The 27,281-nt window shown below is 38.2% G+C and overlaps 1 protein-coding gene across 3 annotated transcripts in view; it reads left to right on the top strand.

The window, feature by feature from the left end:
* Positions 1 to 27,281, top strand: part of JAK2 (Janus kinase 2) — a 248,006-nt gene that overhangs the window by 54,303 nt on the left and 166,422 nt on the right. For 2 of the 3 annotated variants that reach the window (XM_082404352.1, XM_082404354.1), the window contains exons 2-3: positions 723 to 776; positions 19,114 to 19,249. The gene's annotated coding sequence lies outside the window, so the exon portion shown is untranslated. The remainder of the gene's footprint in view (positions 1 to 722; positions 777 to 19,113; positions 19,250 to 27,281) is intronic. The other variant, XM_082404344.1, reaches the window with a different exon arrangement.

Here is a 27,281-nt window from a genome sequence, read left to right as displayed (position 1 = left end):
CATGGGTTCGATCCCTCATCCGGGAAGATCCCACATGCCACGGAGCAACAAAGCCCATACACCACGACTACTGAGCCTGCGCTCTGGAGCCCACGAGCCACAACTACTGAGCCTGTGCACCACAACTACTGAAGCCCGCACGCCTAGAGCCTGTACTCCGCAACAAGAGAAGCCACCTCAATGAGAAGCCTGCGCATTGCAATGAAGAGTAGCCCTCGCTTGCCACAACTAGAGAAAGCCCGCGCACAGCAACAAAAGTAAAAAATAAATAAATAAAATAAATAAATTTATTAAAAAAAGAAAATAAATTAAGCAAACTTTCAAATCAAAAGTTAACCTCCTAATTCAGCAGTCAAACAAACAAACAGAAACCCCAAAATGAACACAAAAGAGAATAGAAAAATGTAAAAAATGTAATGGCAGAAAATAATGCAATAGAAAATGATAGTAGAGGCAGCTGAACTTGAGAAAGTTCTCTTTTACATTAGAATCTCAGCTGCCTGTTCTCTGATTTGGATACTCACCTCCCGGCCCAAGGAATATGGATTATGGACATTGAAACAGAAACAGAAGGAAGAGAGCAGGAAATCCATGATTACCTTTTTCTGGGAGACTGCAGAGGGGAGAAGAATAACTAACATTTACTAAGATATATGTCAAACATTATGGTATACAGGTTATATACATTTTTTGGTTTAATAATATATCTTACTCATTTACAGATGAGAATATTGAAGCTCAGAGTGGCTTAGTAATTTCTTCAACTTGACCAGACAGTAAGTAATGGTGCTTGAACTTGAATTCCAGAAGGGTTATTAATTGGAGTTTAATTTACCACGTGTTGTCAGTTAAAGATGCCATTGGTTTTAGAAACATCTTGTTTTGAAAACTCGTATCTGTCTGGGAAGGTCATGGGGCTATCAGTCATTCACATTTTAGAGTGAAATGGTTTAAACAAATTGCTTTCCTCTCAACACTTAGCTGAGGTTAGCTTAGCTGTATTAAAAGAATGGGACATTTGAAATGGTTGGAGAGGGAGGAGTAATGAAGTAGGAGTGGTCCTGCTTGGAGCTTGAGGTCTGGATGAGACTGTAAGCAAAAGTACAGAAAGGGAAGTGGGAAGATGCCAACGATAGAGTCTGACTATTTCAAAATTCTGGCTAGGGTCAGCCTCACCCACAAGAAGAGCAAGACAGGTTCTTCCTCTTCTCTCTCCTTTACAAATCAGTCCCTATTCCTGGGACAAGAGGTCCAGGTCCAAGGGCTGCTCTAGGGAAAATAGAGTCAGAATGGACTTTAGAGGCTATGCATGCTACTCCCCATCAGGCTTCCCCCACACCCATACGGTACCCCAAACTATCCCTGACATCCTTGCTGGACCAGAGTGATAAGAAACTTGCTTCCTCAGAGGACAGCTCATATCCACTTTGAGTTTGAGCTTATTGTTAGAAAATCCTTCCTATCATTAGCAAAAATCTTGTCTCCCTTCAGCTTCCCCTCATTGGTCTTACTTCTGCCCTCTGGAATTGCCCAGTCTATGTGGTATTTGTTCAAATGGAATTTGATCTGTCTTGTACTGTTGTTTTTGGCTGATTTGCTAAGTTGATTAGATTCCTCTATAAACTCAATGTTTTGGATCAAGGTAAATGTGGTAAAATGTTCTAGCAATTATTTTTTCAGAAAGACTGCCACTGCTTTCTTAAAATAAGAATGCTCCCAATTTACAGGTTCATTTTATGAGAACAGGCTTATATACAAATCCGTAGACTAACCCACATAAAGCATCCACATAAAAAAGAAACAAGCAGTATATTTTTCCTGTTGAGAGGCACTGCCTGAAAACTACCTCTGTTCTTGTGTGGCAAAGTAAAGTAACTAGATATTGAGAAGAGATCATCTAGTTAACCAGCTTGGGAAAATGTTCCACTTCACTTTTGATTTTAAAAAGTAACAATTAAAATGATAATGAGGTACCTTTTTTCTTCCATTCATTTAGCTACAAAACAAAGCAACACCCATAGTAATATTTAATATTTGTTGGGAAGAAGTAAAATTAGTACTCTCATCCATTACCATTAGTATTGCAAAAATCTTCTAGAAATCAATTTAGTAATATCTATGATTTAAAAATATCATATCCTTTGGCCCAGTAGAATCTTCTGGGAAATTGTACTAAGGAAATAATCAAAAGATTTAAAAATATGTGATGAAAATTTGCAATCTGTTACAGAACAATTATTTGTAATGGCGAAAAATTGTTCACAACGTAAAAATCCAACAATAGGAAATGGTTAATTCGATTATGGCATATCCGCTCAGTGGGAGATTAGGCAGCCATTACAAGTAATGATTACAAAAACAACACTTGGTGTAATCCAGATAGTCCTAGAGGAAAAATCTTAAGTAAGTCATTGGGGTGGAAGCAGAGAAATGCTGAGACTCACTAGTTTGTAGCCACATAAAAAATTCTTGCAGTATATAAAAAATCACGTATACAAAGAAATACACTGAAATTATTTTTATGATAGAAAGATGAGAGAAGAGTTTTTTAATTAATCAAGATAATGACCCAATGCTTCATTTTTAAACCAAAAAGTGCTGTATAAATTAATTTTCATCTGGACTGTTGCCAAGAACTGCATCACTAACCTTGAGCAGCAGAAATATACAACTATTACTATAATCTTTTGGGGGATGTGTCAAGAATATAAATGTAAAAGCCTCTCTCTGAAAATAAGCATCCTAGGTATATACCCAACCCCTTATTTCTTCCCGTGCTACTCCTCTAACAAAACTGGAGGAGACCACAGAGTAGAAAAGGAGCTTTTCCAGAAGCAGAATTTTGAAGTATCAATAAGATGCTAACAGATAAACCCCTTCTCCTCTCCTCCAGGATACCCTGCTTACTGCACTGAGCTCTGGGAGGAAAAAGTACTAATGTGGCTAGTTACAAATGAAGGAGAGGAAAACGGAGGAGTTGCTGGGAGAGTAAAACACTCCGGGTCCTCTGACACCTAGAGGAAAATTCAGAGCTGGACTACATTGCTGATTCTTTGGCCAGTGGAGCAGAAGGCAGATTGCTTGGTTAAATGCAAACCTTCTTTCCTGCTCTTGCTGTTTCTATTGGACTTTTACAGAAGCTAGGATTTTCGCACATTTTGGCTGACTTCTTTATTCTGTTTTTCTTCTCCAACTTTATTATGGAAGGTTGTCTAGTGTTTCCTGTTTGTCTGAGGTCCCCATTGGTAGTAGCAAGAAACACTAGTTATTGGGATGTGCTTAATTATTTGAGTCTCCAAAGCTCCTGGTCATTGCAGATTGTGGGACCAAGAGTTAACACAAGGATATGACTGTCAGTCAGTTTTCAGATACGTGTATGCCACTGGGCACACCAAAATGTGGGATATGTTAGTCAGCTGTTGTTACACTAAAGCTGAGTAACAGCCTCACAACTCAATGGCTCATAAAAAACAAGAATTTATTTTCCTTGTTCATGGCTCATAGATGAGCTAGCACTGCCCTGTTTCTGCAGGTCAGCTAGGCTTGTATCAAAGCTTCAGGTTGGGGTCAACTGTGCTCCATGTGTCCTCAAAATCCCATTAGCTACATGAGGTACATTCTTTTCCTGATGGATCACCAAGCACAAGAGGCAGGCCAAGTCAAACCACTCATTTAGGGCCTGTACTCACATTTGCTATTATTCAGTGGCCAAAGCAAGTCACATACATGACTATACCCAACGTCATTGGGATGGGGAAATAACTCTCATTAGATGTTCATATGGCAGAGGGAAGGGGTGAAGAATTGAGAACAATTATCTAATTTACTATAAGGAACAATGTGTAAACAGATTAATTCAAATACTTCAAAAGGAAAACCCACTGACTTGCAGAATAAATAGCATTATTGCCATGTGTGAAAAATATTCCATTTTTCTAATTAGACTAATGAAAACAATAAAGTATCTCAGTTACCTCATATTTCTTTTAAAGAATGTACAGGCTCACTACATTTTAATGACAATTCCTTCTTACGACTATGTTGGGTGTCTGGCCAAGTAGGAATTGGTTCACTTGTAGGTGAGTTTCTGATTTTGGATTTTACACACACACACCAACCCACCCACAAACACACACACACACACACACACACACACACACACACACCACTTGTTTTTAGGAGTTTGTAATCAGTGAGTAAAATGTGCCCTGAAAGGAAATCACTTGGTAAGAACTGCTATATGGTAAGAAAAGGTGACTCAAGAAAAGAAGTTCCTTGTGGTTGTAAACTTTACTATGTTGTGGATCTCTACAAAAATAAGCCTTCTTTTAAAAAAGAAGCTGATTTAAGGCAAAAGTTTTAAACTGGAGGTTTCTGTTTTAATTTTTCAAAATGAGAACACTTCTTAGGAAATTTTTGTATTTGTTTTAGTGTAAAAAGCAAAGGCAAGGGATAAATAAAATCTGAGTTCAAGCTAGATAAGTTGCAACAACAACTATATTTATTTATTATTTTTTTTGAAAGGTAAATTCTTTTAAGATATTTTATTTATTTATTTACTTATTTAGGTTGCGTTGGGTCTTAGTTGCAGGCACATGGGATCTTCGTTGAGGCATGCGGGATCTGTTTGTTGTGGCGTGCGAGCTCTTCCTTGAGGCACTTGGGCTTCTCTCTAGTTGTGGCGCATGGGCTCCAGGGCACATGGGCTCTGTAGTTTGCGGCTCTCGGGCTGTCTAGTTGAAGCTCAGTAGTTGTGGCACACAGGCTTAGTTGCCCCGCGGCATGTGGGATCTTAGTTCCCGACCAGGGATCAAACCTGCATTCCCTACATTGGAATGCGAATTCTTTACCACTGGAGCACCAGGGAAGTTCCGCAACTTTAAACTCTAGGGAAAAAGAGCTGATAGCTCTGAGTAAAAGCAAGTAATAGATTCAAGAAAAACTGGTTAGGGAATTTTTTTTTGTCTGATTTTTTAAATTAACAGCGGCCTTTCTCCATATTTTTCCTGTTTTTTTAGATTCAGATTAGAAGTTGTATAGATATGAGGGATTAGAGAATTGGTCAATAGCAGAGAAAGATGGAGTAATTTCAGTTTCAGAAAGTTCATCTAGCTTTGCCTAGATGGATAAATGGGGACACTAAAGCATGAGTCTGACATTTCTTGCCCCAGCTTAGTGGACTTCCTCCTGAAATGGAACTGGCACTTTAAAGCACATCTCTTTGCCTTTTTTCTAAAGAAAAAGGAAATTCCATATTCTAATTAACCAGCAATTATCCCTCATTAATGAAGAAAGCACAATTTTCAACACCCCCACTACTTGGCACTCTGGAAGCAATCAAGTGAGGCAAGATCCCTATAGCCTTAAGGGCTTTTTTTTCTTGAACAGACAAAACTAGGGTAATTTAACGAGTAATAGCAATCATTTTTTACAATCAAAAGGACTGCAGGATTTGATTAATTCTTTGACTAATGCATAAAAGTAATATTTATGCTTTTCCAAAGGCCAGTATTCAGCATGGACTAAGAGAGGAATGTGTTTTAATAACGTCTCAGCAGAGTTTTATGACTTTAATTTTTTAAAGTGTCTTTATATCCATCATTCTATTTTATTTCATAGTATTTTGGAATGTGAGTCAGGCATTTTAATAGCCATTTTAAAGATATCTCTAATAGGTTACATTTTCTAAATAAAGTGACAACTGCTTAGTACTAGCGCTGTAGTCGGAATGTGAAGCTCTTGAGGACATCTAAACTCTGACCCCTGAAATTCATATAATGCCCTATGACTGCTCGAAGAAAATGTGCTTCAAGTAATTTATCCTTATTAAAATGATTTAACTGTGACAGTAAAGTTCATTTTCTCATGTGTTTAACATTTCAAATGGATTAATTGTTTAACTAGAAAGTTGTATTCCACTGATTAGTATAGGATGAAAAAAACACCTATTTGTTTCTTCCTCAAGGAAATGTAGGAAGTTTTAAAAATATGAAGTACATTTTTTTGTTTAAGATTAATATGCAACGTTATAAATAACTTGAAGAGTCTTCCAAAGTTGCAACATCTAAATTCAATTGTGTGTTTCCTATCAGGCTTTTTTATACATAGTTTTTTTCCAACATTTTATTAGGAAAATTGTCAAATATACTGAAAAACTGAAACATCTACACGGTGAATTATATATACTCATCAACTAGATTCTACAATTAGCAGTTAATTTGCTTTATCACATATTTATCCAACCATCTATTTATTGATCCCTCCATCCATCAATCCATCTTATTTTTTGATGCATTTCAAAATAAGTTTAAACATCAGTATACTTCAGCTAGTACTTCAGCATACATATTATTAATGAGTTCAGTATTTATTTATGGGGTTTTTTTTGAGGTAAGATTTACATATTGGGAATTCACCATCTTAAGTGTACCACTCAATGAATTTTGACAAATGCATATACTTGGGTAACCTAAACCCCTGTCAAAATATAAAATATTCCCACCTTCCCAGACAGTTCACTCATGCTTCTTCTTGCCGCAGACCGGCTGCAGAAAGCTAGAAGTTCCTGGCGGTGAGGGGTAAGGAACTGAAAAGCACCAGTATGGGGTCAGAAGGGCCAAGACAACTGATGGTTGCAAGGCAAGTTTATTCAAAGAGCATGAATGTATATATAGGTTTAGTACGGAACGAATATCAGACAATACATCAGTAAACCTTGTATTTCCACATAATTCTGTCGCCACTATCTATGCGCCACTATCTATGCATCACTATCTATGCGCCACTATCTATGCGCCACTATCTATGCGCCACTATCTATGCGCCACTATCTATGCGTCAGCATGCCTTATGGGCCATTCTTTGGAGATACAGACTTCCCCCTCAGGGCAGCACGTCCTTCTTCTGGGGAACAACCAGGGGCTCTTAGATCCAGAGCAGGCACCTGGAACGAAACTGGCCACAAGCCATTTTCCTTTTTTACGCTCAATACCGCAGCGTCAGGAGTGCATACCAAGAAAGAGACAAGCAGTTCTCCGCAAAGCAGAAAGCTGAATAAGCTTAGAGCTTGGGGGCCACCACATCTTCTCAGACATCCCCACATACCTATCCCTCAAAAGGCAACCACTACTATAATATTTTTCAACACAGCTTAGTTTAGTAGCAGTGTATAAGCGTTTCAGTTGTTATACATCTTCACTGATATTTGGTATTGTCAGTCTTTTTATTTTAACCACTCTTACGCATTTAGAGCAGTATCTCACTGACTAATGATTTTGAGCACTTATTCATGTATTTATGGCATTCCTATATCTTCCTTTGTGAAATCTCAGTTTAAATCTTTGGTCATTTTTAATTGGGTTGTTTGCTTTTTTAATATTGAATTGTAGGATTTTATATATTTTGGATAAATCTTTTGTCAGGTATATGATTTGCAAATCTTTTCTCCCAGTCTGTATCTTGCCTATTCATTTGCTTAGCAGTGCCTTTTGATGCAGAATATTGGTTTACTGATTTATGTAGATCTTTCAAATGTTGACACATCTGATTATACAAAATTTTAAAAATGACATTTATTAATAGCGCTATCAATCTTATCAGAAAAGTTTTTAAGTATTGAAAAGCTGTCAAGCTAATAATGTTGGCAGATACTAGGGTTCCAAAATTCAAGAAAATGTTTGCCATTACCTAATTCCAAATAACCATAGTTTATTAGTCATTCTTTTTTTTATATACAATTTTATTTTATTATTATTATGTTTTTGGCTGCGTTGGGTCTTTGTTGCTGCATGCAGGCTTTCTCTAGCTATGGCGAGCAGGGGCTCCTCTTCGTTGCGGTGCGCGGGCTTCTCCTTGCAGTGGCTTCTTTTGTTGCCGAGCACGGGCTCTAGGCACGTGGGCTTCAGTAGTTGTCCCGCACGGGCTCAGTAGTTGTGACATGCGGGCTCTAGAGCACAGGCTCAGTAGTTGTGGCGTACGGGCTCAGTTGCTCCACAGCATGTGGGATCTTCCTGGACCAGGGCTGGAACCCATGTCCCCTGCATTGGCAGGCTGATTCTTAACCACTGCGCCACAAGGGAAGCCCTGATTTCTTTTTTGATGTAAGCATTTACAGCTATAAATCCTACCCTAGGTCGGGCACCCCCTCCCTGGCTGCTGCCCCAAATCCCAGGGAATCCCTAGCTACCAGCCAAGGTTCTGATGGCCTTGGTAGAAGAGGGATACAACTATTTTAGATTGACAGAAAAATTGAGTGGAAAGTACAGAAATTTCCCATACACCCCTGTCCCCATATAGGCACACAAAACCACCCTATTATCAACATCCCACACCAGAGTGATGCATTTGTTACAATCAGTGAGAATACATTGACACATCATCACCCAAAACCTATAGTTTACCCTAGGGATCACTCTTGGTGTTATACATTCAGTGGGTTTGGACAAATATACAGTGACATATATCCACCATTTTAGTATCAAACATAGTTTCACTGCTCTAAAAAAATCCTCTATATCTATTCATCCCTCCCCCTACAATCCCCTGGCAACCACTGATCCTTTTATTGTTTTGTCTTTTCCAAAATGTCATATTGTTGGAATCATACAGTATGTAGCCTTTTCAGACTGGCTTTTTTATTAGTAATATTCATAGTAATAGTAATTTCATTAGTAAAATTCATTAGTAATATGAATTTAAGTATCCTCCGTGTCTTTTCAAGGCTTGATAGCTCATTTCTTTTTATCACTGAATAATATGCCATTGTTCCAATGTACCAGTTTATTTACTCATTCACCTACTAAAGGACATTTCGGTTGCTTCCAAGTTTGGGCCATTATGAATAAAGGTCCTGTAAACATTTGTGTGCAGGTTTTGGTGTAAATTTTCAACTCATTTGGGTAATACTAAGAGTCATGATTGCTAACTATTTGGTAAGTGTATGTTTAGTTTTGTAAGAAAATGCCAAACTGTCTTCCAAAGTGGCTGTTCCATTTTGCATTCCCACAAGCAATAAATGAGAATTTCTATTGCTTCACACCCTTGCCAGTGTTGGGTGTTGTTAGTGTTTTGGATTTTGGTCATTCTAAAAGGTGTGAGTGGTATCTCATTGTTGTTTTAATTTGCAATACCCTAGTAAATCTATGTGTCTTTGGATTTAAGATGGGTTTCTTGTGGACAGCATATAGTTGGATCTTGTTTTTGGTCCACTTTGACACTGTCTATCTTTTTTTTTTTTAAACATCTTTTTTGAAGTATAATTGCTTCACAATGGTGTGTTAGTTTCTGCTTTATAACAAAGTGAATCAGCTACACATATACACACGTTCCCATATCTCCTCCCTCCCGCATCTCCCTCCCTCCCACCCTCCCCATCCCACCCCCCCCCCCAGGCGGTCACAAAGCACCGAGCTGATCTCCCTGTGCTATGTGGCTGCTTCCCACTAGCTATCTATTTTACATTTGGTAGTGTATATATGTCCATGACACTCTCTCACGCTGTCACATCTCACCCCTCCCCCTCCCCATATCCTCAAATCCATTCTCTATTAGGTCTGTGTCTTTATTCCCGTCTTGCCACTAGGTTCTTCATGACCTTTTTTTTCCCCCTTAGATTCCATATATATGTGTTAGCATACTGTATTTGTTTTTCTCTTTCTGACTTACTTCACTCTGTATGACAGACTCTATCATTTTTCTGTTATTGGATTGGACTTTTAATTTGTTTCTAATTTTTTGCTCTTTTAGATATATCTACAAGGAACATCTTTTGTACATAAAGCTCTTATCATTTCATTGGATTCTTTCTTTAGGATACATTTCAGAAGTGTAGTTACTAGGTCTGCAAGTATAACCATTTTAACATTCCTGATACTATTACTAAATTGTCAAAAGGATTATACCAATTTGTACTCCAACCTCATAAGTAATTTTAAACTTTGAATTTTTCTGCAGTGGTTCTGTAACTGACAAAAGACTTTTTGAGAAGTAATATATACTTTTACTTTCCCTTAATCTTTTAGAGAAGTGCTTCTCAAACTGCAGTGTGCCTAAAAGTTACCCCCAGATCTTGTTAAAATGTGAAACCTGATGCAGTACACCTGTGTGGAGACTAAGACCATGTTTTTCTAACAAGTTCCCAAGTTGTTCTGATGCTGCTGGTCTGATCCCACTGTGAGTACTAAGGCTTGAGGCTTAAGCTGTGACAGAAAAGGAAGTAGGAGAGCCTTTCCTGAGTTTTAAAAAATAAAGCAAGTTTGAAAAATCTCACTTAAGAAAATGTTCCAAAGAAAGTAATCTCCCCAAATTACCTAAATTAGTTTGAAGATTAGGAACAGAATGGAAGTTTGTTATTGATATTAGTAAAGGCAAAAAAAAAAAAAAAGAAGTAAAATTAGACATAGTGCCTGTGGTTTTGACTAAAAAACCCAGCTTGAGAGCTCCTCTCTTTAAGGATTATGTTGAGGCTTAAAGCCTGATATTAAAATTAATGTTAAATATAGTCTTTTATCCAGATAAGCAATATTTTCAGTTTTGTCATTCATGTGCATAGACCTCTTTGGTATCATGGATTTCTCTGCGGAAATTTCACATAGTATACAAATGTGTCTAAGAATATCTCTTCCATATTAAACACATGTTCATCAACACCTTTATTTTTCATTAGGTCAATTTTAAAGGTTACTGCTAGTCTAAATAAACTCAAATTTCTTAATAGTTATTTAGATATTTACTCAAGGTATACAACCCACCCTCACTCAAGACATTGGATAATTTAATCATTTACTTAATGTCCTGGAAAATAAAGGATAAAATTATGTAGAAAATTATTTTAAGTTTATATAATTGAGCCTCATAATTTATTTATCCATTATCATCATTAACATGATAGAGGAACTTTCTTTTTTGTCCTCCCTGATGGGAGTGCTGGAAGAGTCGGGTAAAAGAGTTCTGGACATGCCATCTGGCTTTTCTCTATCTCAAGTCAGTTCAATAAGTATGTATTGAGAGAGTTTTTATTGTTCTAGCTTTGTGAGAACTACAACAACTATAAGATAAAGTCCTATTCTTCAGTTGCTTCCAAATTACTTTGTGAAATAATTACCATGTATTCTTGTTCAGAGAGAAACTTGGCAAACAAATCACTGTGACAGTCCACCTTTCAGTATTCTACAAGTTGTTTTAGGTTGGGATTTATATGACGCACTAGAGATTTCAAGGTGAAAAAAAATTGAATGCCACTCTTTACTAGCCATATTTCTGATCACAAAAACAAATGTCAAATGTTCATTCAAGAAACAGCTGTCTTTAGATGCTCAGCATAAGTAGGCTTAATACTATGTTGCAGTGGTGAGGACAGATTCCCCTGTAGAGTAATATTTCTCAGCCTGTAATTTATGCCTCTTTTAATAAACATAACATTCACACACACACACACACACACATATACACATATCCAGTGAGGTTCTGATACTAACCTCCTTTCCCTCATTGACAAGGGTCAGTCTAGAAAGTGCTGAACCAAGCATGGTATGATAATAATGGTTTATTTCTTCAGTAGCCAAGAGGCCTGACTCCTTGAGGATTACATATTATGATCAACTATTTCAAACATGTAAAAAAATCTAAGTAACTGCATCTAGACCTAATTTCAAGGGCCATGTCAATATTGAGTCATACCCTTAAAGTAGTGTTAATTTGCTGGTATTGGCATTGATACCTTAGAGTTCCATGTAGTACAATGCATCCCCCATGTTTAGATGATAAATGAAGGTGAGAATGCTTTTGCTCTATTTTAAAATTTGGTTGATGATTCTATGGAAGGTTCTGCTTCTTTGTTGTGCTTTTAATTATTTTGTGGTTCCTTTTCCAGGTACTCCTAATTTTTACCTTATAGACCTGGACCTACATAGGCAGGGATGCTGGGGATTCTCGTGCCGAGGCAGGCAAGGTGCTGAAAGGTGAAGGAAATGGCAGAAGGGCTTTGTTAGAGTAGGTTCTGGGGAAGTATTTTCCAAGTTGAGTGGCTATCTTTACACAAACTGTGTGTTCTCCGTCTGAGCCTTCAAGCCTTTTGAGGGCTGCTAAATGAAGTGGGCTTCACTCTATGCCACAGCTATAGATCTCCAATAAAGCAGAAATATTTAGGGATATTGCTGGCTATGCAAGGCTCCAGAAATTGAGTATGAGTATTCACGAGTATCTTTTTTATGCCTGCTGGATTCCTATATCTTATGGGACAGGAGGTGGTGAGGGTGGTTTATCAGTTCTAGTCTAATATTATGAATTTCACCTTAATTTGAGATTGGGTTTATCAGCATCATGTAAAGTTGTGTTTCAACTCTAGCTGTCCATTGGGACTAACTGGGAAACTGTCAAAAACACCAGTGCTTGGGCTTCTCCCTAGACAAATTGAATCAGAGCCCCTGGGGGTAGGGTCCTCAGCACTGGTATTTTTAAAAAGCTCCTTAAGTGACTCTCACATGCAACCACACATTAGGAACCTTTAATTTAGAGAAGTGATTCTCCAACTCAGCTGTACATTAGAATCACCAGGGGAATTTAAAAATATCCAGATACTCAGGCTTCACCCTGGGCCAATTGAGTCAGAATCTGTGGGAGTGAGACCCAGGCATCAGTATTTTTTGTTTACTCTCCCCAGATAATTAAAATGTGTGGCCAAGTTTGGTAACCTTTTGAGAACATCCTCCTCTTCTCCATGTAAACTAGTTCATGCCTAATACGGATATGCTCTTTGCTCTGAATTAATTATATCAGTGCTTCTCAAACATATATGTTCATACATGTTTGTTCATGTTCATATATGTATGTTCATATATGTTCACATGTTCATGTATGTATACCTTGGGATCTTGTTAAAATGCATATTCTGAATCAGCAGGGGTGGCACTGAGATTCTGCGTTTCCAACGAGATCCCAGGTGATACCAGTGCTGCTGGTTACGTGGACCACACTTTGAGTAGCAGTGAGTCTTGCCATTGTATGGCCATCTGGATGAAACTTCAATTAAAAAAATAAAAAGATAGAATATAGGATTTTATATAGAGGTCCGTACTTTAAGATAGTTAATTATAATTAATTAGCCTACACTTAAAATTCTGGTAAATGATATTTTATTTGGGATACTTAATTAAACAATTAGGGAAAAATGTGTTGTCCCAGATAACATTGAAATGTTTCAGATAGAACCACTTGTCAGACCGGTTTTAAAAAAGATTCAAGCATTGGGTGGTTCAGCGTACTAGAGCAGTGGCAAAGTTCTTTAAAAATTTATCTGCAAAACCCATTGTATAAAGCAGACATAATAATTATACAAATTTTACAATGCTGTTTAAATTTTTTTTGTTTGATGGGAAGATATGCCACTGTTTCTGGAAAGCCTGAACCGTTTCCATACAACCTCTGATCCCTCTGAGCACAGGCTGGAATCCTTTGATTCAATGTACAGAGAATACAAGAAATCTATTATGAGGAATTCAGTTAGACTTAAGTGGAGCATACATTTGGAAATCTTCATTTATATAATAGCTTGTAGCCATTAGGTAAATTTAGTTGTTCGTGATTTATTAAAAAAACTTTCATTGTTGACTTTTTATGAGTCAGCCATAATTCTAGGAAATGGAAATGCCAGTGAGAAGATCTATTCAAAATTAACAGAGAAAATAATTTTTATTCCCAAATTGAAATATATGTGATTATACAAAAATTCAGAAGAACTTGCATTAAAGTACAAGGTGAAGCAGCAAGCACTGATGTAGAAGCTGCAGCAGGTTATCCAGATCTAGCTAAGATGAAGGTGGCTACACTAAAAAACAGATTTTCAATGTAGATGAAACAGCCTTACATTGGAAGAAGATGGCATCTAGAACTTTCATAACTAGAGAGGAGAAGTCAATGCCTGGCTTCAAAGCTTCAAGGACAGGCTGACTCCCTTGTTAGGGGCTAATGCAGCTGGTGACTTTAATTTGAAGCCAGTGTTCATTTACCATTCTGAAAATCCTAGCACCCTTAAGAATTATGCTAGGGACTTCCCTGGTGGCACAGTGGTTGGGAATCCACCTGCCAATGCAGGGGACATGGGTTCAAGCCCTGGTCCGGGAAGATCCCACATGCTGCAGAGCAACTAAGCCCGTGTGCCACAACTACTGAGCCTGTGCTCTAGAGCCCGTGAGCCACAGCTACTGAGCCTGTGTGCCACAACTACTGAGCCTGCAGTGTAGAGCCCACAAGCCACAACTGCTGAGCCTGCATGCCACAACTACTGAGGCCCACACGCCTACAGCCCATGCTCCGTAACGGGAGAAGCCACCGCAATGAGAAGCCCATGCACCACAATGAAGAGTGGGCCCCGCTCACCGCAACTGAAGAGGGCCCGCACGCAGCAGTGAAGACCCAACACAGCTAAAAAATAAATAAATAAATATTTATCTCTCAAACCTATACACTTAAAAAAAAAAAAGAATTATGCTATATCTACCCTGTTTGTGCTCTATAAATGGAACCACAAAGCCTGAACAATAGCACGTCTGTTCACAACGTCATTTACTGAATACTTTAAGCCCTCTGTGGAGACATACTGCACAGAAAAAAAGATTCCTTTCAAAATATTACTGCTCATTGACAATGCAGCTGGTCACCCCAGGAGCTCTGCGGTACAATGAGATTAATGTTATTTTCATGCCTGCTAACACAACATACATTCTGAAGCCCATGGATCAAGGAGTCACTTTGACCTCAAGCCTTATTATTTAAGAAATACATTTTGTAAGGCTATAGCTACTCCTCTGATGGATCTGGGCCCAGTCAACTGAAAACCTTCTGGGAAGGATTGACCATTCTAGATGCCATTAAGAACATTCATGATTCATGGGAAGAGGTCAAAATATCAACATTTACAGGAGTTTGGGAGACGTTGATTCCAACCCTGATGGATGACTTTGAGGGGTTCAAGACTTAAGTGGAGGAAGGAACTGCAGATGTGGTGGAAGTAGCAAGGGAATTAGAATCAGAAGTGGAGCTTGAAGATATGACGGACCTGCTGCAGTCTCATGACAAAACTTTAATGGATGAGGACTAACTTCTTATGGATGAGCAAAGAAAGTGGTTTCTTGAGGTGGAAGCTACTCCTGGTGAAGATGCTGTGGAGATTGTTGAAATGACATCAAAGGACTTAGAATACTATACAAACTTAGTTGATAAAGCAGCAGCAGGGTTTGAGAGGATTGACTCCAATTTTGAAGGAAGTTTTACTGTGGGTAAAATGCTATCAAACATCACTGCGGGCTATAGAGAAATAGTTCGTGAAAGGAAGAGTCAATCAATGCGGCAAACTTCATTGTTGTCTTATTTTAATAAATGGCCACAGCCGTCCCAACCTTCAGCAACCACTACCCTGATCAGTCAGCAGCCATCAACATCGAGGCAAGATCCTCAACGAGCAAAAATATTACGACTTGCTAAAGGTTAAGATGATGGTTAGCATTTTTTAGCAATAAAGTATTTTTTAAATAAGGTATGTACATTGTTTTTTTAGACATAATGCTATTGCATAATTAGTAGACTACAGTATAGTATAAGCATAACTTTTATATGCGCTGGGAAGCCAGAAAATTCATGTGACTTGCCACCACAGCCAAAACATCTCAACATCTTAGAGGTATGCCTGTAATCGTGAAGCACAAAATATGAGGAGGGACTGTGTGAGAGAAGACTCCTCGTGGCTGCTGAACTCAGACTAGGTCAGCAGACGATAGCTCTCCAAAGCATGAGGCACAGGCAAAACCTGTTTGGAGTATAGTCAGCCCTCTGTATCCATCGGTTCTGCATCCGTGGATTCAACCAACCGCGGATTAAGAATATTAGAAAAAAAATACCAGAAAGTTCCAAAAAGCAAAACTTTAATTTGTCACGTGCAGGCAACTATTTACATAGCATTTACATTGTATTTACAACTATTTACATAACATTTAGATTGTATTAAGTATTATAAGTAATACAGATGATTTAAAGTATACAGGAGGGTGTACATAGGTTATGTCCAAATACTCTGCCATTTTATATAAGGGACTTGAGCATCCACAGATTTTGGTATCCAAGGGTGTCCTAGAACCAGTCCCCCTTGGTTACTGAGGGATGACTGTAATAGGAATAGAGCTGGAAAACTGACAGCAGAAGCTTCCCTGAAACCCTACTACCTTCTGTAGTTCCACCTCCTCTATTTCTAGGTCACTCTCTCAGGTACCCTAACTCCAAGAGTCCTTCAAACAATCCCCTACTGGACAAACCACTAATTCTATTCTGTTGCTCTCATCTACCTCATATCTTCACTTCCTTGCTTACCGAATTAAAATTCCATGATCAACTATTATAATCAGTTATTTGCATACACCCTCAACTTCCTTGCCTCTTTTTCACTTCCTCTTACTCATCCAGGAAATCTCCAACACTGTTTTAATTAAGCATTCTCTATTCTGAACTTTGTCTCATGCAGCTGAATGTGGGTGGAGAAAAACCCACAACCATGCTGATGAGTCTAACTTCGAATTCTTGCCGTCTAGTGGGCTCTTAACACTGCCTGGTTTTCAAACTACATCTCCTTGGTCTTTTCATCCTTCTGTTCTTCTAGATGACTTCTTCGTGCCTTCGTTTTTATCTTCAAACCTCAACATCTCTACCCCTCTCACCCAAATTCACTGTCGGTTGATGATCTTGCTTCCTATACATAGGAAAGAAAAATGAGAATCAGTTGGTGAACAGAAGCCTCAGCTGTCCGTATTGTACCCATGTAACCTGCTTTCTTTTACTTTGGGCATCCAATGGAGGTGCTCTGCTGAAGGGAACCTGCTGGGAGGTGTGGAGTTGGCTTAAGGCCTCCAGTTGGTCCACTTTTAGTTTTACTGCAGAGTTGACACTGAGAGCCCTCCCCCCCAGCTCCCTCAGGCTTCTCCTAGCCAGTGACTCAGCATGGTAGGAGTACCAGAGATGGGTCATTTTTGCTCCACGTGCAATTCCTCTAATAGGCAGTTTCTGCTTGAAGACTCCCTATTGACCCGGTCAAGACTTTCTGAGTGGTACTGCAGTTTTGAGTCTTGCTACCCAATCCTCTATTTTTCTTTCTCATTTAAAAAATCTTTATGGAGATATAATTCACATACCATACATTTCACCTATTTACAGTGTACAATTCAATCATTTTCATTCTATTCACAGAGTTGTACAACCATCACCACAATCAATTTTAGAAAATTTTCTTTACCCACCCCCCAAAGAAATCCATACCCTTTAGCTGTCACTCTCCAAATTCGCCATCCCCCACAGCCTTAGACAACCATTAATTTACTTTTGTCTCTATAGATTTGCCCCTTCTGGATAATTCATATAAGAGCAGTCATATACTACGTGGTCATTTGTGACCAGCTTCTTTCCCTTAGCATGTTTTAAAGGCTCATCCATGTTGTAGCATGTAGCATTACTACCTTTTTGTTGCTGAAAATATTTAATTGTAGGGATGCACCACAGTTTATTTATTCACCCATCAGTTGATAGACATTTGGGTTGTTTACACTTTTTGCCTATCATGAATAATATTTCTGTGAACATTTGTGTACAAGTTTTTGAAAGGATATTTGTTTTCATTTCTCTTGTGTCTATACCTAGGAGTGGAATTGTTGGTCCATATAACTCTGTTTAACCCTTTGAGGAACTACCCAATCCTCCTTTATTCCTTCTGTACTTCACCAGGTCTCAGGCTTTCATCATGGTCTGAAGGCTCTTCCCATCTACTCCTGCTCTCTTTTCCCTTTACCCTTCACAAATGTTTCTCCTAATAAATCTCTTGCACATCTAATTTTATCCTGGCATCTGCTTCTCATAGGACCCTAACTTATATATCCTAGTTCCCCTGAGCCCTTCTAGGGTGGTTTTTTTTTTTTGACCACACTGCACAGCTTGCAGGATCTTAGTTCCCTGACCAGGGATCGAATCAGCCATCAAACCTGGGCCCTGGCAGTGAAAGCACCAAGTCCTAACCACTGGACTGCCAGGGAATTCCCCCCTGAGCCCTTCTAGAAGAAACTACTAAAGCATGAACTGAGAGATGAAGAAACTGTAGCAGAATGACTGATGAATGTTGAATCTCTTTTACTGTAGGAATAAGAATAGAGTAAACATGAAGGTTATAGCTACAGAACATAATGTAAGTTTTTAAAAGAAACGATATAAGTTATGAAAATAGTCCAGTACTACCCACTTTTTAAGCTCAAATGACATCTACTTTAAGAGGACATCTTTGTGGGGAGACAGAGCTAGCTTCAAATAGCAACTTTAATATTGGGTTGGCCAAAAAGTTCGTTTGGGTTTTTCCGTAAGAGGTTATGGGAAAACCCGAATGAACTTTTTGGCCAACCCAATACTTAGTGGTTATGTTACTTTGGGCCACTTAACTTCGCTGAGTTTCATTTCTTGTCTGTAAAATAGAGATATTACTTACCTAATAGAATGTATAGCAAAAATATACATGAATGAAAAGTTCATTCATTCAATAGATATTTATTGGCACCTACCATGTACCATGCACTGTCCTAGGTGCTAAGGCGTATAGTATGAATATAACAGACATGGAACTCACTTTCTACTTGAGGGAAGACAGACAAACAAATAAATGAAATATATTGTATGTGAACTGGTAATGAGTGTCATGGAGAAAAACAAATCAGGGTACTGGTGTAGGGAGTGCTGGGGGCTGGGAGATATTGCAGTTTCAATTACATCTCACCTGAAGGATGTGATGGAGCAAGACATGTGGATATAGGAAGGTAGGGAGGGGCCCAGGGAAGGTCACTACCCCAATTCCTGGCTGCAGCTATGGTTACTGTTGTAGCACTTGTAATGACCCATTTTGGCTTCCCTGAAGCAGCAACTCTGACTTCTACAACTTCAGACCAAGGTCTTCCAGTGGGATATCTCCCTGGTTGCGGTCTATAACTGAGCCACAGAAAGCTCTACCTTGAGCTTTCAGTTTCTTATAAAGGCCCTGGATATATCAGTATTTTATTTGACATGTTCTCTCTCTCCATTCCCTTCCTGACTGTGACACAGGTGCTGGATGGCTGGGCTGGATGGCAATCTTGAACAACAACATCCTGTGCTTAACTCAGTTATCACTCATCACACCTCCTGATACTCAGTCATTTTCTCCAGACTAAACTTCTGAACCTCAAATTCTTTCCTTAAGGTGAGTTACTTCCATAACCAGACCTCTACCCAGGGAGTAAAGTGGTAACTTTTTTCCTGATAGCTTAGGGTATTATTGGTACAGAGGATTTGGTCACTGAACCCTCATATTTGTTCTGGCATTGTTCTTTTTCATTAATTCACTTATATGACAAGATTTATTTAGCACCTATGATATGTCAAACTTTGATTGATACTGGATATGTGGTGGGGAAAGAAACAGATATATTTCCTGCCTTCACAGTCTACAAGGGTACCTTTGAGTGCTTATGCAATAGACTCTTCCTACACCTACCCTACTGACAAAAAATAGGTACATTGCTTGGGCTGCATCATCTTTGCAGCCTCTGTAACTTGTAGAATATGAAATTTAGACTTGATGATTGTATCTTATCAGTGATCTCTATGATCTGTAAGGTTATTCAGCATCAACCCTTTCTGATTTTAGAATTTGATTTGTATTGTTTACTCAATGCTATCAATTTAAATTCATTGCATTATAACAATGTAATCTTAATAAAACTAGGGGCTCCTATATGGTCTAGGCATTATATAGTAACTGTATTCAAATAAGTACAAGTTAATAGCCAAGAGTAATTGAAGAGAAAATTTGAGGGTTTTTTTAAGGGTATGAAAGTGTACCCAATTTATAACATAAAGCAAAATGTTTTGAAATTCTCTTTGCCATCCATCTCTTATTTCCTTCCACATACTATAGAAACTTGAAATAAAGATCTCTTCTTTTTGTTCATCCCTCAAGTCAGATACTATACCTGGGCCTCATGCATTTTTCATCTTTCTCCCCTCCCTCTCTTCTGTGCATGGCTTGTTTATTATGAATGTCATCCTGAGCTCTCTGGCTTACTTTTTTTCTTTCCATTTCACCCATTACATGGATTCTCTACAATAGTGGTTTGTTTATTTTTTGTTTTGTTTTGTTTTTTGAGTGGAGAAAGGTTTATTGCAATGCTAAGCAAGGAGAACAGAACGGCTCATGCTCAAAAGACCTGGACTCAGTGGTTCTTAACTTTAGCATGCCTCAGAATCTTATGGAAGTCTTGTTTAGAACACAAGTGACTGGGCCTCACCTCCAGGGTTTGATACAGGAGGTCCGAGTTGGGGCTCAAGAATTTACATTTCTAATAAGTTCCCAGGTAGCACTGTTACTGCTGGTCCAGGGATCACATTCTGAGAACTACTACTCTACAACATAGGAGCCAGCAGCTGTTCCAGCAAACAAGAATTTATCCCTGGGTAAAGAAGGCTTTGTTTTACATTATATATAAATAATGTTACCTGATTCCTTATATGTTAATACAAAGCTTAAGAATTTAATGATTCTCAAACTCTTCCAAAATATAGCAGAGGGAGGAACACTCCCAAACTCATTCTAAGAGGCCACCATCACCCTGATACCAAAACCAGACAAAGATATCACAAAGAAAGAAAACTACAGGCCAATATCACTGATGAACATAGATGCAAAAATCCTCAACAAAATACTAGCAAACAGAATCCAACAGCACATTAAAAGGATCATACACCATGATCAAGTGGGATTTATCCCAGGAATGCAAGGATTTTTCAATATATGCAAATCAGTCAATGTGATACACCATATTAACAAATTGAAGGAGAAAAACCATATGATCATCTCAATAGATGCAGAAAAAGCTTTCAACAAAATTCAACAGCCATTTATGATAAAAACCTTCCAGAAAGTAGGAGGAGGCCATAATAAAGGCCATATTAAAGTCCATATGACAAACCCACAGCCAACATCGTTCTCAATGGTGAAAAACTGAAAGCATTTCCTCTAAGATCAGGAACAAGACAAGGTTGTCCACTCTCACCACTATTATTCAACATAGTTTTGGAAGTTTTAACCACAGCAATCAGAGAAGAAAAAGAAATAAGAGGAATCCAAATTGGAAAAGAAGAAGTAAAGCTGTCACTGTTTGCAGGTGACATGATACTATACATAGAGAATCCTAAAGATGCTACCAGAAAACTCCTAGAGCTAATCAATGAATTGGTAAAGTAGCAGGATACAAAATTAATGCACAGAAATCTCTTGCATTCCTATACACTAATGATGAAAAATCTGAAAGAGAAATTAAGGAAACACTCCCATTTACCATTGCAACAAAAAGAATAAAATACCTAGGAATAAACCTACCTAAGGAGACAAAAACCTGTATGCAGAAAACTATAAGTCACTGATGAAAGCATTTGAAGATGATAGAAACAGGTGGAGAGATATACCATGTTCTTGGAGTGGAAGAATCAACATTGTGAAAATGACTATATTACCCAAAGCAATCTACAGATTCAGTGCAATCCCTATTAAACTACCAATGGCATTTTTCACAGAACTAGAACAAAAAATTTCACAATTTGTATGGAAACACAAAAGACCCCAAATAGCCAAAGCAATCTTGAGAAAGAAAAATGGAGCTGGAGGAATTAGGCTCCTGGACTTCAGGCTATACTACAAAGCTACAGTAATCAAGACAGTATGGTACTGACACAAAAAGAGAAATATAGATCAATGGAACAGGATAGAAAGCCCAGAGATAAACCCATACACATATGGCCAAAGCAATCTTGACAAAGAAAAGTGGAGTGGAGGACTCAGGCTCCCAGACCTCAGACTATACTACAAAGCTACAGTAATCAAAACAGTATGGTACTGGCACAAAAACAGAAATATAGATCAATGAAACAGTATAGAAAGCCCAGAAATAAAATCCACGTACATATGGTCACCTTATTTTTGATAAAGGAGGCAAGAATATACAATGGAGAAAAGACAGCCTCTTCAATAAGTGGTGCTGGGAAAACTGGACAGCTACATGTAAAAGAATGAAATTAGAACACTCCCTAACACCATACACAAAAATAAACTCAAAATGGATTAAAGACATAAATGTAAGGCCAGACACTATAAAACTCTTAGAGGAAAACATAGGCAGAACACTCTATGACATCAATCACAGCAAGATCCTTTTAGACCCACCTCTTAGAGAAATGGAAATAAAAATAAATAAATGGGACCTAATGAAACTTAAAAGCTTTTGCACAGCAAAGGAGACCATAAACAAGAAGAAAAGACAACCCTCAGAATGGGAGAAAATATTTGCAAACGAAACAACCAACAGAGGATTAATCTCCAAAATATACAAATAGCTCATGCAGCTCAATAAAAAAACCAAGCAACCTAATCAAAAAATGGGCAGAAGACCTAAATAGACATTTCTCCAAAGATAAACAGATTCCCAAAAAACCCATGAAAGGTTGCTCAACATCACTAATCATTAGAGAAATGCAAATCAAAACTACAGTGAGGTATCACCTCACACCGGTCAGAATGGCCATCATCAAAAAATCTAGAAACAATAAATGCTGCAGAGGGTGTGGAGAAAAGGGAACCATCTTGCACTGTTGGTGGGAATGTAAATTGATACAGCCACTATGGAGAACAGTATGGAGGTTCCTTAAAAAACTAAAAATTGAACTACCATACGACCCAGCAATCCCACTACTGGGCATATACCCTGAGAAAACCATAATTCAAAAAGAGTCATGTACCACAATGCTCATTGCAGCTCTATTTACAATAGCCAGGACATGGAAGCAACCTGAGTGTCCATCGACAGATGACTGGATAAAGAAGATGTGGCACATATATACAATGGAATATTACTCAGCCATAAAACGAAACGAAATTGAGTTATTTGTAGTGAGGTGGATGGACCTAACAACTGTCCTACAGAGTGAAGTAAGTCAGAAAGAGAAAAACAAATACTGTATGCTAACACATATATATGGACTCTAAAAAAAAAAAAAGTTCTGAAGAACCTAAGAGCAGGACAGGAATAAAGACACAGACATAGAGAATGGACTTGAGGACATGGGGATGGGGAAGGGTAAGCTGGGACGAAGTTAGAAAGTGGCATGGACTTATATATACTACCAAATGTAAAATAGATAGCTAGTGGGAAGCAGCCGCATGGCACAGGGAGATCAGCTCAGTGCTTTGTGACCACCTAGATGGCTGGGATAGGGAGGGTGGGAGGGAGATGCAAGAGGGAGGAGATATGAGGATATATGTATAAGTATAGCTGATTCACTTTGTTATACAGCAGAAACTAACACACCATTGTAAAGCAATTATACTCCAATAAAGATGTTTAAAAAAATAAATAAATAAAATTAAAAAAAAATAAATTGACCAGAATGCCAAAAAAAAAAAAAAAAAGTAGATGTGGCACATATATACAATGGAATGTTACTCAGCCATAAAAAGAAACGAAACTGAATTATTTGTATGAGGTGGATGGACCTAGAGTCTGTCATACAGAGTGAAGTAAGTCAGAAAGAGAAAAAGAAATACTGTATGCTAACACATATATATGGAATCTAAAAAAAAAAAAGGTTCTGAAGTATCTAGGGGCAGGACAGGAATAAAGACGCAGATGTAGAGAATGGATTTGAGGACACGGCGAGGGGGAAGGGTAAGCTGGGATGAAGTGAGAGAGTGGCATGGACGTATATACACTACTAAATATAAAGTAGATAGCTAGTGGGAAGCAGCCGCATAGCACAGGGAGATCAGCTCGGTGCTTTGTGACCACCTAGAGGGGTGGGATAGGGAGGGTGAGAGGGAGACGCAAGAGGGAGGGGATATGGGTATATATGTATACATATAGCTGATTCACTTTGTTATACAGCAGAAACTAACACACCATTGTAAAGCAATTATACTCCAATTAAGATGTTAAAAAAAAAAAGATTTTAATGAATCATCTTCTATCAGCATATTTAACATCCTGTAGGTAGGGATGTGTATCTCATAGACTCTGGTATAATGCACGAAGAATAAAGGAAATAATATTTATTGCTTGATTACCTCTACAGGAGACAGTATAGTGGAGTTGGTATGAGAGTTAGCTCTGAAGCTGGGTCTTCTGGGATTCAATCTTGCCTCTGCAGAGTTTCTGGAAGGCCCTGGGAAAGTTCTTCTCTGGTCTCAATTTCTTATTTTTGAAATGAAGATAACAGAGGTAGCCATCTCCTAGAGTTGTTGTGAGGCTCAAATGATTTAATACGTATAAAGCTCTTCAAGCATGACTGGTGTGTTGCACGCACTGTGACATTACCATCAGGAATTTGTTGTTTTCTCTATGTTATCTCATTAAAACCTGAAATTAGTTCTAAAAGGTAGGCACCCATATTATTCTCATTGTGGAGACTAGGAAACAGAAGTTCAGAAAGGTTGAATAAAGAATCCCCAGCTAGGGGACTTCCTGAGTGTCCAGTGGTTAAGACTCCGTGCTCCCAATGCAGGGGGCCCAGGCTCGATCCTTGGTCAGGGAACTAGATCCCGCATGCTGCAACTAAGATCCTACGTGCCACAACTAAGACCCGGCGCAGCCAAATAAATAAGTAAATAAATATTAAAAAAAAAAAAAAAGAATCCCCAGCTAGTAAAAATCTCTGGCCTTTGTTATTTCACCAGCATTTTCCCAAAGGAATCATTTTCTCCCATAAGAAAAATGGTACAAGGAAGCTAATTTCAAAACTATATTTGAATATGATTGAATAATTGCTTGATCAAGATGGTTGGTGAATTTTATAATCTAACGTTATGTCTCCTTTAAAATGTATTAAAGACAAATTATGGAGGCAAGGATAGGTAGAATAGTGGCTGTGTGACAAACCAGTGAATGTCTAACATTTGCAGACTACCTGTCATATAATAGGTGTTTTAAAAAATATATGTCGATTGATTAGAATGAATGTTATTTGGAATTTAAATTACCTAAAATTAAAGATTCATAATATCCAGAGTTAGTGAGATTGTAGAGAAATGGGCATTGATATACTAGTATGAGATTTTTGAAAGTCAATTTGGCAATAGCCACCAAATTCTAAATATATATTTCTTTTGGCTCAGAGAGTCTAATTGTCTATCCTAGGGAATACTTTTGTGCCCATGGAATGTATGTACAATGACGTTCAAATTTAGCACTGTTTTTTAAAAAAATTAATTAATTATTTTTAATTTTTGGCTGCATTGGGTCTTTGTTGTTGCGCGCGGGCTTTCTCTAGTTGGGGCTAGCGGGGACTACTCTTTGTTGTGGTGCGCGGGCTTCCCATTGCGGTGGCTTCTCTTGTTGCGGAGCATGGGCTCTAGGGATGCGGGCTTCAGTAGCTGTGGCAGGCGGGCTCAGTAGTTGTGGCACGTGGGCTCAGTAGTTGTGGCACATGGGCTTAGTTGCTCCGCGGCATGTGGGATCTTCCCAGACCAGGGCTCGAACCCGTGTCCCCTGCATTGGCAGGCAGATTCTTAACCACTGCGCCACCAGGGCAGCCCCTGGCAGGCGGATTCTTAACCACTGTGCCACCAGGGAAGTCCTAGCACTGTTTTTAATTGTGAAAATTACAAACCTAAATGTTCATAAATGGGGGAATTATTTGGTAAGTTATGATTACCCATTTTGTTGGACACTGTGTAAAAAGTTAAAAAGAATGAGGGAAAGCAATAAATGTTGAAATGAAAGGTCTTCAGAAGGTGTTAAGTGAAAAAATGGTAACACAAAAAAGTATAGAATTATCTATTTGGTTTATAGAGTTCAAAACTAAATCTATAGGAAATAAGTAGGAAAATGCTTAGAAAAAATTCTGAAAAGTCACACACGAAATAGTTATCAGTGGTTACCTCTGGGAAGTAAAGAGGGCTAGGAAAAGAGGATCAAGAGGAACTTCCACTTTGTATACTTTATCTTCCATATTAGTTGGATTTACCACAAGTAGTATGTATTAATGTTTACTTTGGGATCAAAAAGGAAAAAAGTAGCTTGCTCAACAAATATACTTATAAGCCCTTTAATGAGGATAATAGATGCTAAAATGTACAAGACAACCTTTCAAAAGCCTTAAAACATGTCTATTCCAGTAATTAGCAGTTATTTAAAAATTTTTCCAAAGTTATCATTCCTACTAAAAACTTTATCACTTGTAGTGCTGTTGATCCCCAGAACATTTCCTGTGGGTAGTAAAAGAGCTGAATTGGTATCTAAGTGGAAAGCACACAATACTAAAGTTCTTGTAGCATTAGAATACCTAGCCAGAGAGTTTGCCTGAGGACTATTACATCATTTCATGCTTGATTTATAACAGATGAAGGCGACAGAGGAAAAAAAACCAAACCAAAACAAAACAAAAGTCAAAAAAACAAAACCACTATTACACAAATGGAGAAACCAAAGAAATAGTATTTGTTTTTATTCTCCAAATGAATGGTTATATCAGTGTTCAGTGGGAGACAGTATTAGGTGTGGATGAAAGAAGAAAGTTATTCTCCTGGTTTTTCTCAGTTTCAGTTTGAGGAATGTAGGGTAGTATATTAGTTTCCTTGACTGCTGAAACAAAATATCACAAACTGGGGGCTTAAAACACCAGAAATTTATTCTTTCACAGTTTTGGAGGTTAGAAGTCCAAAATCAAGGTGTTGGGAGTGCCATGCTCCCTCCAAAGCCTCTAGGGAAGATTTCTTCCTTGACTCTTTCAGCTTCTGGTAGCCCCAGGTGTTCCTTGGCTATAAATGTATCACTCCAATCTCTGCCTCCCTTTCACGTGGTTGTTTTCTCCCTGTTGTCTCTGTCTTCTCTAGTCATAAGGCCACTGGTCTACTGGATTAGGGCCCACCCTAATGACCTCATTTTAACCTAATTACAAACAAATATCCTATTTCCACATGTCACAGGTACAGGAGGTTAGCACTTCAACATAACTTTTTGGGGGACAGAATTCAATCCCTAATAAATGGCTTGCAGTCTGATCAGTTATTAATAACAGTTATTTAAAATGTATGACTTTTGCATGAGACTGATTCAGTGGGCTTTAAAGCACCTCATAGTCATTCAATTAGCATAATCTCAACAATAGTCCAGAAAGACGTAGGTGACTTTAAAAAAAAATTTCAGGTAAACATATTCAGGCATAGGTCACTGTGATAGGCCTTAGGT

The sequence above is a fragment of the Balaenoptera borealis genome, assembly GCF_965194805.1.
Source record: "Balaenoptera borealis genome assembly, chromosome: 8".
NCBI classification, from domain to species: Eukaryota; Metazoa; Chordata; class Mammalia; order Artiodactyla; family Balaenopteridae; genus Balaenoptera; species Balaenoptera borealis.
This window is presented reverse-complemented; position numbering and strand designations above follow the sequence as displayed.